The sequence below is a fragment of the Lissotriton vulgaris genome, unplaced genomic scaffold (assembly GCF_964263255.1).
Source record: "Lissotriton vulgaris unplaced genomic scaffold, aLisVul1.2 SCAFFOLD_3202, whole genome shotgun sequence".
In the NCBI taxonomy this organism is placed as follows: domain Eukaryota; kingdom Metazoa; phylum Chordata; class Amphibia; order Caudata; family Salamandridae; genus Lissotriton; species Lissotriton vulgaris.
The window spans coordinates 241,270-253,506 of NW_028252134.1; the positions used below are offsets into that span (position 1 = coordinate 241,270).

The window sequence follows — 12,237 nt, forward strand, 5'->3', positions numbered from 1 at the left end:
AAATCAGCTCTGACCCTGTGCCTCATGGGAACAGTCCAGTCCGAACTACCAAGCCATGTCTTTCCCAGACCGGAATCAAGCATCCAAGGACCGGTTTCTGGCTATCAGCCTTCATCAGCCTGGATAGCTTGACTCCAGTGGTGTGGAGAGCCTGGGACTCACGTCTGAGCATACCCAGCCCACTCAGGGTGAACATTGCAAAAAACACAGTTGATGGACAGAATGTAGAACAATGTCATACATTCACCCCAGTACAAGGATCTGGGCCTAAATCCATCATTTTTTTGCACTCCACACCACCCTGGGTTAGACACTGGCTATATGCAAATCAGCTCTGACCCTGTGCCTCATGGGAACAGTCTAGTCCGAACTACCAAGCCATGTCTTTCCCAGACAGGAATCAAGCATCCAAGGACCGGTTTCTGGCTATCAGCCTTCATAAGCCTGGATAGCTTGACTCCAGTGGTGTGGAGAGCCTGGGACTCACGTCTGAGCATACCCAGCCCACTCGGGGTGAACATTGCAAAAAACACAGTTGATGGACAGAATGTAGAACAATGTCATACATTCACCCCAGTACAAGGATCTGGGCCTAAATCCATCATTTTTTTGCACTCCACACCACCGTGCGTTAGACAATGGCTATATGCAAATCCGCTCTGACCCTGTGCCTCATGGGAACAGTCCAGTCCGAACTACCGAGCCATATCTTTCCCAGACCGGAATCAAGCATCCAAGGACCGGTTTCTGGCTATCAGCCTTCATCAGCCTGGATAGCTTGACTCCAGTGGTGTGGAGAGCCTGGGACTCACGTCTGAGCATACCCAGCCCACTCGGGGTGAAAATTGCAAAAAACACAGTTGATGGACAGAATGTAGAACAATGTCATACATTCACCCCAGTACAAGGATCTGGGCCTAAATCCATCGTTTTTTTGCACTCCACAGCACCCTGGGTTAGACACTGGCTATATGCAAATCAGCTCTGACCCTGTGCCTCATGGGAACAGTCCAGTCCGAACTACCAAGCCATGTCTTTCCCAGACCGGAATCAAGCATCCAAGGACCGGCTTCTGGCTATCAGCCTTCATCAGCCTGGATAGCTTGACTCCAGTGGTGTGGAGAGCCTGGGACTCACGTCTGAGCATACCCAGCCCACTCGGGGTGAAAATTGCAAAAAACACAGTTGATGGACAGAATGTAGAACAATGTCATACATTCACCCCAGTACAAGGATCTGGGCCTAAATCCATCGTTTTTTTGCACTCCACACCACCCTGGGGTAGACACTGGCTATATGCAAATCAGCTCTGACCCTGTGCCTCATGGGAACAGTCCAGTCCGAACTACCAAGCCATGTCTTTCCCAGACCGGAATCAAGCATCCAAGGACCGGTTTCTGGCTATCAGCCTTCATCAGCCTGGATAGCTTGACTCCAGTGGTGTGGAGAGCCTGGGACTCACGTCTGAGCATACCCAGCCCACTCGGGGTGAAAATTGCAAAAAACACAGTTGATGGGCAAAATGTAGAACAATGTCATACATTCACCCCAGTACAAGGATCTGGGCCTAAATCCATCGTTGTTTTGCACTCCACACCACTGGAGTCAAGCTATCCAGGCTGAATGAAGGCTGATAGCCAGAAACCGGTCCTTGGATGCTTGATTCCGGTCTGGGAAAGACATGGCTTGGTAGTTCGGACTGGACTGTTCCCATGGGGCACAGGGTCAGAGCTGATTTGCATATAGTCAGTGTCTAACCCAGGGTGGTGTGGAGTGCAAAAAAACGATGGATTTAGGCCCAGATCCTTGTACTGGGGTGAATGTATGACATTGTTCTACATTCTGTCCATCAACTGTGTTTTTTTGCAATTTTCACCCCGAGTGTGCTGGGTATACTCAGACGTGAGTCCCAGGCTCTCCACACCACTGGAGTCAAGCTATCCAGGCTGAATGAAGGCTGATAGCCAGAAACCGGTCCTTGGATGCTTGATTCCGGTCTGGGAAAGACATGGCTTGGTTGTTCGGACTGGACTGTTCTCATGGGGCACAGGGTCAGATCTGATTTGCATATAGCCAGTGTCTAACCCAGGGTGGTGTGGAGTGCAAAAAAACGATGGATTTAGGCCCAGATCCTTGTACTGGGGTGAATGTATGACATTGTTCTACATTCTGTCCATCAACTGTGTTTTTTTGCAATTTTCACCCCGAGTGTGCTGGGTATACTCAGACGTGAGTCCCAGGCTCTCCACACCACTGGAGTCAAGCTATCCAGGCTGAATGAAGGCTGATAGCCAGAAACCGGTCCTTGGATGCTTGATTCCGGTCTGGGAAAGACATGGCTTGGTAGTTCGGACTGGACTGTTCCCATGGGGCACAGGGTCAGAGCTGATTTGCATATAGCCAGTGTCTAACCCAGGGTGGTGTGGAGTGCAAAAACACGATGGATTTAGGCCCAGATCCTTGTACTGGGGTGAATGTATGACATTGTTCTACATTCTGTCCATCAACTGTGTTTTTTGCAATTTTCACCCCGAGTGTGCTGGGTATACTCAGACGTGAGTCCCAGGCTCTCCACACCACTGCAGTCAAGCTATCCAGGCTGAATGAAGGCTGATAGCCAGAAACCGGTCCTTGGATGCTTGATTCCGGTCTAGGAAAGACTTGGCTTGGTAGTTCGGACTGGACTGGTCCCATGGGGCACAGGGTCAGATCTGATTTGCATATAGCCAGTGTCTAACCCAGGGTGGTGTGGAGTGCAAAAAAACGATGGATTTAGGCCCAGATCCTTGTACTGGGGTGAATGTATGACATTGTTCCACATTCTGTCCATCAACTGGGTTTTTTTGCAATTTTCACCCCGAGTGTGCTGGGTATACTCAGACGTGAGTCCCAGGCTCTCCACACCGCTGGAGTCAAGCTATCCAGGCTGAATGAAGGCTGATAGCCAGAAACGAGGTGCGAGGAGCACCCGTTGACTCGCACTGTCGCTGTAGAGAAGGTGTAACAATTCAAGACCCAGGTTCGAAATTTCACTCCCATCCCCGCCTTTATCAGGACTTGCTCCAAATATGGCCAGTGGACCCGATCGAACGCTTTTTCGGAGTCGATCGCGAACATCATGTATTCCCCTGACGTTCGCATAGCCTTTTCTATCAGGTGTAGAGCCCTCTTAGTATTGTCGGCAGTTTGTCGCTCCGGAATAAACCCTGCCTGGTCCGGCTCTATCAGCCCTTGCATGAGCGGTGCCAGCCTCGCTGCCAGAATGGTAGTATAGATTTTGAGATCGATATTAAGGAGGGATATGGGGCGATAGGCTCCGCACTGTGTGCGATCCTTTCCCGGTTTAGGGATGACCGATATGGTGGCGTCTAACAAGTCCCTCGGGATTGCGTCGGTATCTGCAAACGAGTTGAAAAGGGCGGTCAGTAACGGCACTATCTGAGGACAAAATGTTTTATAAAAAATTGCCGTAAAACCGTCCGGCCCCGGAGCCTTAGCCAATTTGAGGCGCGAGATCGCCAATATCACGTCCTCGGGACGAATCTTGCTGTCCACGAGATCTGTTTGGTCTTTTGACAATTGCAAAAAACACAGTTGATGGACAGAATGTAGAACAATGTCATACATTCACCCCAGTACAAGGATCTGGGCCTAAATCCATCGTTTTTTTGCACTCCACACCACCCTGGGTTAGACACTGGCTATATGCAAATCAACTGTGACCCTGTGCCCCATGGGAACAGTCCAGTCCGAACTACCAAGCCATGTCTTTCCCAGACCGGAATCAAGCATCCAAGGACCGGTTTCTGGCTATCAGCCTTCATTCAGCCTGGATAGCTTGACTCCAGTGGTGCGGAGAGCCTGGGACTCACGTCTGAGTATACCCAGCACACTCGGGGTGAAAATTGCAAAAAACACAGTTGATGGACAGAATGTAGAACAATGTCATACATTCACCCCAGTACAAGGATCTGGGCCTAAATCCATCGTTTTTTTGCACTCCACACCACCCTGGGTTAGACACTGGCTATATGCAAATCAGCTCTGACCCTGTGCCCCATGGGAACAGTCCAGTCCGAACTACCAAGCCATGTCTTTCCCAGACCGGAATCAAGCATCCAAGGACCGGTTTCTGGCTATCAGCCTTCATTCAGCCTGGATAGCTTGACTCCAGTGGTGTGGAGAGCCTGGGACTCACGTCTGAGTATACCCAGCACACTCTGGGTGAAAATTGCAAAAAACACAGTTGATGGACAGAATGTAGAACAATATCATACATTCACCCCAGTACAAGGATCTGGGCCTAAATCCATCGTGTTTTTGCACTCCACACCACCCTGGGTTAGACACTGGCTATATGCAAATCAGCTCTGACCCTGTGCCCCATGGGAACAGTCCAGTCCGAACTACCAAGCCATGTCTTTCCCAGACCGGAATCAAGCATCCAAGGACCGGTTTCTGGCTATCAGCCTTCATTCAGCCTGGATAGCTTGACTCCAGCGGGGGACGCGGCAGGGGTGCCCGCTGTCGCCTCTGCTCTTTGCGCTCTATATCGAGCCGTTGGCACAGGCAATGCGATTAGACCCGAGAGTGAAGGGGATTAAGTTTGGTGCATACGTGCATACAATCAGCTTATACGCGGATGATGTCCTCCTTTCCCTAGCCTCCCCTAGTGATTCCCTGCCGGCCTGTGTCGAGATCCTGGAAACGTTTGCTGGTGCGGCAGGCTTTAAACTTAACATGACAAAGTCGGTGGCGCTGGACCTCTCGCTTGAGGGGCATACCCAGGCATACCTGCAGGAGCATTTCCCCTTCCGCTGGGCGTCGGAGGCTGTCCGTACCTGGGGATTCAGCTGGCGGCTACTCTGCAGGATACGGTGCATATCAATTATGCCAGGCTTTGTCAGACACTCCATAAGGAGTTGGGTAGATGGAGACATCTCCCGTTCTCTTGGCTGGGCAGAGTAGCTGCCATAGAAAGGACCATTCTTCCGCAAATCCTGTACATATTTCGCGCCATTCCGCTCTGTCCCCCCGAGGGCTGGATCCGTCAAACTCAGTCGGAGCTCGCTCAGTTCATTTGGAACGGTAAGCGTCCTAGAATGAAGCTTAGGCTGGCAATGTTGCCCCCGGAGAAGGGAGGCCTAGGTCTGCCTGACCTGATGCTATACTATCAGGCGGCCCAACTCTGGACCCTGGTGTAGTGGAGCAGGTGGTAGTCAGAAAAACACTGGCTCTTTCAGGATCAGGCAGTGGCGGTCCGCCCGTTGCAGGAGGTTCCATTCCTCCATAGGCAGCACCGACCCCCCAACTTGTATGCCTCGTACATCACGAGAGTCCCGTTAGAGGTGTGGGACCAGACCAGTACGAAGCATGACTTGATTACATTTCCGTCTCCCCTTACGCCGTTGCTGGAGAACCCGGATTTTGGGCCTGGGCGAGACATCCAGGCTTTTGCTCGGTGGCGCCCAGCGGGGTGTAGATTTCTGTTCCACTTATATACAGGGGAGGGGGTAGCTCCCTTCGAGAGTTTGAGACGGGAATTTGGCTGCTGGAAACAGAACGGCTTCGCTATCTGCACGTGCATCACTGGGCACTCAATGCCCATGTCAGGGAAGGGGCAGAACGAAGACTCAGACCTTACGAATATTGGCTAATTACGCGGACGGCGGATAAACAGCTCATATCGGATTTATACCGCATGCTACTAGATCGGTACTCACGCGTTTATAACTCAGGAAGGGTCCGCTGGGAGAGGGAGCTGGGGCGGGTGTTGAGCAACAAGGAATGGGAGGGCATCTACTATCGAGCACAACACTCCGCCTACCACATGGGGCTGACAGACACCTTCACTAAGCTGGTGACGTACTGGTACTACACGCCAGAGAGGTTGCACGAGATGGATCATACAAGGGAGGCCTCCTGCTGGCGGGGATGTGGTGAGAGAGGTACGTTGGTCCATCTATTGTGGGACTGTGCCCAGATTCAGGGGTACTGGAAGACGGTCCTTGATGAGATAGACGCACACTTTGACACGGAAATCCCAAGGTTTCCCGCCTACGTCCTGCTAGGTTTACCTAATGCTATCACCTACCCGTTGAGATCACGCAGGGGCAGATTAATTGCTATTGCTCTGGGTTCCGCCGTTCAGAATGTGTTGCCCTTTTGGCACACCCTGCATATCCCCACGTTCCAGGGTTGGTTGCATCGCCTTTGGTCAGTTCTGGGTATGAAAAGGTTGTCACTAATTAAGGCAGGGAGAGGTGCCAAGCATGCGCAATTGTGGCAGCCATTCTTGTCCTTGTTGGCTACAGAATTTAGAGAGGTGAAATGCCCCCAGTATGTGCGTTTGCTACGCCTGTCACAGGTCGATTCTTGAGACACTCTGGAGTGGATGGATGCGTTGACATAGAGGGGTACTGGACCTGGAACGTGGGTGGTGGGAGGGTAGGCGGAGGGGTGGTGTGGAGGTGGGGGCTGGGGGATTGGATCTTGTTCTTGTTTTTTCTTTTGAATGCAGGCTCGCTTATACAGAACTGTCAGGTGTGGAGAGAGCCTCGTAGGTCAACTGGGCTCAACATAAGTTCTTGTCACTGTGTTTCCATACCATTTTCTTATACATTGAATGTCTTCCGATCTATGGGAAGTTCTACTGTCTGTGTGCGAGCTGTTTTTTCAATAAAAAGATTTAATACTAAAAACAGCCCAGGGCTCCCGCAGCGCGGGATGCGCGTGTGCGTCCCCGGGCCAAGGGCGGGCCCGGAGGAGGGTGGGCTGGGCCCCCTTCCTAACATCCAACTAGTGAGACAGCGGATTGAGGCTTCATAGATAGCAGGTACTGTGGTAATTAGTGTTATAAACCCCTATTGATTATTGTAACTTCTGCTGTACAGGGTTTTTAGCTCTTGAAATTTGGATTCCATAATGAGTGAGCGTAAGGGAGAAGTGGGGACTTTGGATGCCTTTATTATCAGGGCTGAATCAATGCTCAGTCATGAGATTGAGCTGACGGGATGGCGATTGTCATTAGACCCTCTTACCCTGCAGAGACGCTTATCACCAGGTACTTTTACCTTGGGTGGTGATTTACAAACCTGTCTGACCACGAACCCACAGAGTTTATCACAAAGTTCGTCTCAGCCCCCCTCCGTACCTGATTTGGATATACCCATTGTGGCTACTCTAGACGGACCAAGTAGATCCACAAGGGCAAGGACTTCTAAACCCCATAGTGAGGAAAAGAAGAGAGCGACTGTGGAAAAGAGAAAGAGGGGTGTGGGTACACAGAAACAAAAATATCAAAAAGGGTCCCAAGCTGCGCTGCCAGAGGCAGTACAAACTAATTTCATTAGTACGCAGACTGATATTGTTCCCCTTGCTTCTAACACTGAGTTTCCCTGTAGATGCTGCTCCCAATACTGCTGCAGATGCGGCCTTGGTACAAAAAAAGGGGGGTATACCCAATATAGTCACTGGGACCTGGGTAATAATTGGTACAGATATAGGGGGTCCCAGCGTGGAACCATTTAGGAAGACAGAGAAACACAGTGGAGACTTTTAAAAGGAAAAGTAAAGGCAATAGGGATTCAATGTTATATACTCACAACGAATCAATAAACAATGTATGGTTCACAATTTAATGAAATAACACAAAAGGTTCATTAATTTACAAATGACCAAACAGCAGCAGTGCCCCAGGGAGGGAGAGGTAAAAGTGCAGGGAGGGTGTGTGGGGAGATAGTGCTGGTCAATATGAGCCGATTCATACAATGATTGCAGAACGTGTTGGATTATGAGCTCACCCACACTTTATACATGAATGTTTCAAGACATTACATCACAAGCCATCAAAGATAACCATTTGGGTCAATTCAAATATGGTTGGTTTGTAAGCAGAAAGAATGGTCGTCGACGTTTCGACCCCTCTAGTTCTAGGTGGCAATGTAAACTTAGGCTGGGGTCTTCATCAGGACAAAGGAGGAAGGGGCAGGGAACCTGTGAGAGGGGGGGCACAGAGTCAGTAAGAGGCGATGAGTAAATGAAATAGACAGAAATCTTAGGTAATTTAAAACCAAATGGGGATTGTTTACCGTGAATGTCAATCATCAAGGGTCTGAAATTTCATGGTAGGTGTGGGCCAGGAGGCTCCATGCGCGAGAAAAATTAAGATGTAATGATCTCTGAAAACGCAAATTCAAACACATTAGAAAGGAGAGGTTTTGAGCGGGTCTCAAAACCACAGTGTGCAAATAAATACATTTGAACTCACTTAATGTTATTTAATGAACAACATGGTAACATCAAATAAAGTGCGCCGCCTAGGAACGGTCGGCCAATACCATAACCTGTAGGGGAGAGGAGGACCAACACTTAGTATGTCAACAGCGGTCCTGAGACCGAACTTAAAACGTCTGCAAATGGCTGAGCAGAATAAACAGGGCTATGTGCAAAGAGAAACTCAACGGTGCGCTACAGAGTCAAGATGGAAGAACATCTGTATGTCAACCAACATAGGCGCGAAAAATACCACAAATGAGCCGCTTAATCCCAACACCTGTGTGCAGCAATACTAGACATAGGGTTGAATGAAACTACATATGTGGCGCGTTATCAATGGCTTAATCTAATGGCAGAGCAAACGGAAGGTAACCTAGCTAATCACACAGTGTATCCGTCCGTGGTGCCCCTGTTAAAAAAGTTAAAGAGATTGCCATCTGGCATGCAGTTAGGTGAGCAGGATGAGGGCATGACCAGGTGTAAGGTAACCAATACGTGCAGAGTCAAAAATAAGACAATGTATGCCTACTAAAATTAGCGCGATTATACAAAAGGCCAAAAACCCGTGTGTGGTCGTACTAAAAACAGGGTTAAACAGGTGGCACATTAACCACATGACTGCTAGGCTGATTCATCTCCTGTGCTGGAAATTGTTAAATGCCATGGTTCATGACGAGCTCAGCTCGTCATGAGCACACGACCAGTGTACTGCATGACGAGCTGAGCTCGTCATGAGCAGCGAAGGGGTTAACAACTGTAAGCGCTCAAGATGGAGAAACCTGGATACTCACACAATGCATCCGTTTGTGATGCAATTGTTAGAGGAAAGGGGTTTCCCCCGGTCAAGGTCGGGACTCGCGTTCTATACATAACGAGAAAGACCAACGGTTCAGAGATCATGTTCACAAGTAGTTCGCACACGATTAATACCAAACGGGGGTGGGCGTCAGATCACTCACCAGCTACCTGGGGAAAAGACTGCAGTAAAGTCAGTCACTTCGGGTAGAGGAACTGGCTCAGACTGGCCAGTAATTTAAAAGCAGGCAGGCGCGTCCCAGAGTGTGTGCATTACGTGAGGAGAGACGCATGGGCGTCATGTCAGACTACGATTAAGACCGGACTGTATCGATCGTGTTACTATGGTTACCCAGAACTAATGGGAACTTAAATGTACTGGAAATGAGGCCGTTACGGAACGCGGAATTGCATCAGCAAGGTCTTGGCAATACTAGAAATAAAAAGACAGAGGCAAAAGACGATTAGGCGGAAGTGGCCAGCGAAGGGTCTGGTTAGATATAGGGAAATGCCTATATGTATATTAATCAGGGGCAAGCATAATTTAGACAAAGTCTTGTGTGCATTAAGGATATGTACATCTCAAAAAGGAGTATCGACTTACACAATGGTAAAAACATTGCATATGCGAAACCGTTGAAGGATTCACTTAATAGGCGCATACCTTCTACATAAAAGGATGTCGGCGACTGAAAGGGTCCCAGTACAACGTAATGGAAAAAAACATCATAATGAAATCTCAATTGTAATTGCCAGCGTCTCTCAACACAGGAGGGCGAATGACGTCTACACGTGGCAGAGATGTCCGTTAGAATAGGTGACAGAGGTGGCGACTGAAATACATTTAAAGACAAAAGTACATCACAGTAACGGGAAATCCATATCATTTAGAATTTTAAAGGATAAATGCCAGCGCCTCTCAACGCAGGAGGACGGAAGGCATCTAGATGAGTCAGATTGTCTGAAGGTAAAATAACAATGATATTAATGACCACTGGGACACCGGAGCCTCTCAACACAGGGGGCATAGGCGTACATAAGGGGCAACCCTCAAGAGTGTAAGAGAGATGAAGGAGACTTAGCTTGGCCCAGTAGGTGAGGCCTCAGTACAGTACAGACATAGATTAGGTGACAAAATGTCTAGAGTAATAGTACAGCCAATTGTGCTTGACTGCTGTCCATTTCATTCAAACCATTGTCCACAGAGTCAAATAGGAACATCCATTTTGATTCCCTGTTATTTAGTATGGTCCGGATATCACCGCCCAGGGGCCCCAGGGTGGCTTTTTCAAGCACAAGCCAGCGGAATGAATCAGGTGCGTGTCCCATGGCCTTAAAGTGTTCCACAAGGGGTGCGCCAACAACTTCACACCGAATTCTGCTATAGTGCTGTAGTATTCTGGCCATGACTTTTTGCTGCGTTTGGCCAATGTATGCCAGATCACAAGGGCACAAGATCAGGTAAATCACTTTTTCTGTATTGCAGTTCGTGAAAGTTTTAAGTTTTACTTTGAGCTGTTTATAATCAAGATCCTTTGTTTGTATGGTCATGGCGCAAGCTTTGCAATTCCCGCTTCGATGATGGCCCATAACCGGTGGAAGGTCCTACATAGATTGTATTGAGGGAGGGTCGGGTGTCCAAAAATGAACGAACTATATGGTCACGGATACTCTTGGCCTTCTTGAAAGAGTGCATCGGAGGTACTGGTTGGTCTATGTCGTCCGACACAAGATTCCAATGTTTATTTACAACTTTTTTAATGGCATTACTGTGAGTTGAAAAGGTTGACACGCAGATCATTCTTTGGTTGGCGGTATCCTCCCGTTACTTGGGTTGTAAGAGGGTCTCACGGGGTTAAACCATGCCCGTTTCCTGGCCCTTTTTACTAATCTCCCTGGATAGCCACGCTCGATCAAACGATCCATGAGATCCTCAGATTCCATCATAAAGTTGGTTTGGTCAGAGCAGTTCCTCCTGATCCAAAGAAACTGCCCGAAAGGAAGGTTATCTCTGAGCCCACGGGGTGGTGGCTGGTGTACTGCAGAAGTGAATTTCGGTCAGCAGCCTTCCGATACAGTGTGGTGTGTAGACTGTCACTTTCGGCATAGATGGTGATATCCAGAAAGGCAATTTTTTGTGGATCAGATTGTATGCTGAATTGTATGTCAGAGCTGCGTTTGTTCAGCCACACGTGGAAGTTCTTAAGCTCAGCCGTTGTCCCTGTCCAGATAATGAGAATATCGTGTCCCTGTCCAGATAATAAGAATATCGTCTATGTATTGCCTCCAGAGTTTCAGTTGAGAGACGAAGGGGTTGACTGTGTTGAGCACATGGGTGCGTTCAAAGTGATACATATATATAATGGCCAGATCTGGAGCAAAAGTTGCACCCATGGCTACTCCTTTTGTCTGCAAATAGAATGTTCCTTGGAACACAAAAAAGTTACGCATCATAGCAATTCGCAGGAGGGTAATAATGAAGTCCGTCGGTACAAAACATGAGGCTGGTCTCTGGTTGAGGACCTCCTCCATCACATCCAAAGCTGATTGTTGAGGGATGCTGGTATATAGAGGGACGATGTCACACTTGGCTAGCAGTTGTTTGGTTGTACCAAATGGTAGGCCATCCACTATATTAATGGTTTGCATAGTGTCACAGAGGTAGGCCTATGTACACTCTGCAATTGGTTTCAGGAAGTAGCCAATATACTTGCATAGAGGCTCAAGGATGGAACCACAGCCCGACACGATCGGGCGTCCAGGGGGGTTGGTCAGGTCTTTGTGTATCTTCGGGAGTGTATAGTTCGTCGGCAGACGTGGGTACTTTTGGTTCAAGAAGTCGCTCTCCAGATCACTTAAAAATCCCTGTTCGATGCCATCCTTAGTCACCAACATTATATCATGGGCTAGATCTGTGGATGGATCTGAAATTAGTTTCCTGTAGCTCACTCCGTCATGCAGTTGTCGTAGGATCTCCTGTTGATAACATGTCCTATCCTGCAACACGATAGCTCCCACTTTGTCGACGGGTTTGATGATCACGCTCCTGTTGTCCTTGAGGGAATTGATAGCTGTATTCTCGGACCTACTAATGTTGAACCTAGTAAACTTTGGTTCATCCAAAAGTTTGCAAACGTCTCTCAGTACTACACTTTCGTACGCCAG

At 48.7% G+C, this 12,237-nt stretch overlaps 1 long non-coding RNA gene across 1 annotated transcript in view; it reads right to left on the reverse strand.

Annotated features, from left to right (window-relative positions):
- Positions 1-8,183, reverse strand: part of LOC147662654 (uncharacterized) — a 168,476-nt gene extending 160,293 nt beyond the window's left edge. The window contains exon 1 of the long non-coding RNA XR_015305512.1: positions 8,091-8,183. This is a non-coding gene — a long non-coding RNA (uncharacterized LOC147662654). The remainder of the gene's footprint in view (positions 1-8,090) is intronic.
- Positions 8,184-12,237: the final 4,054 nt, after the last annotated feature.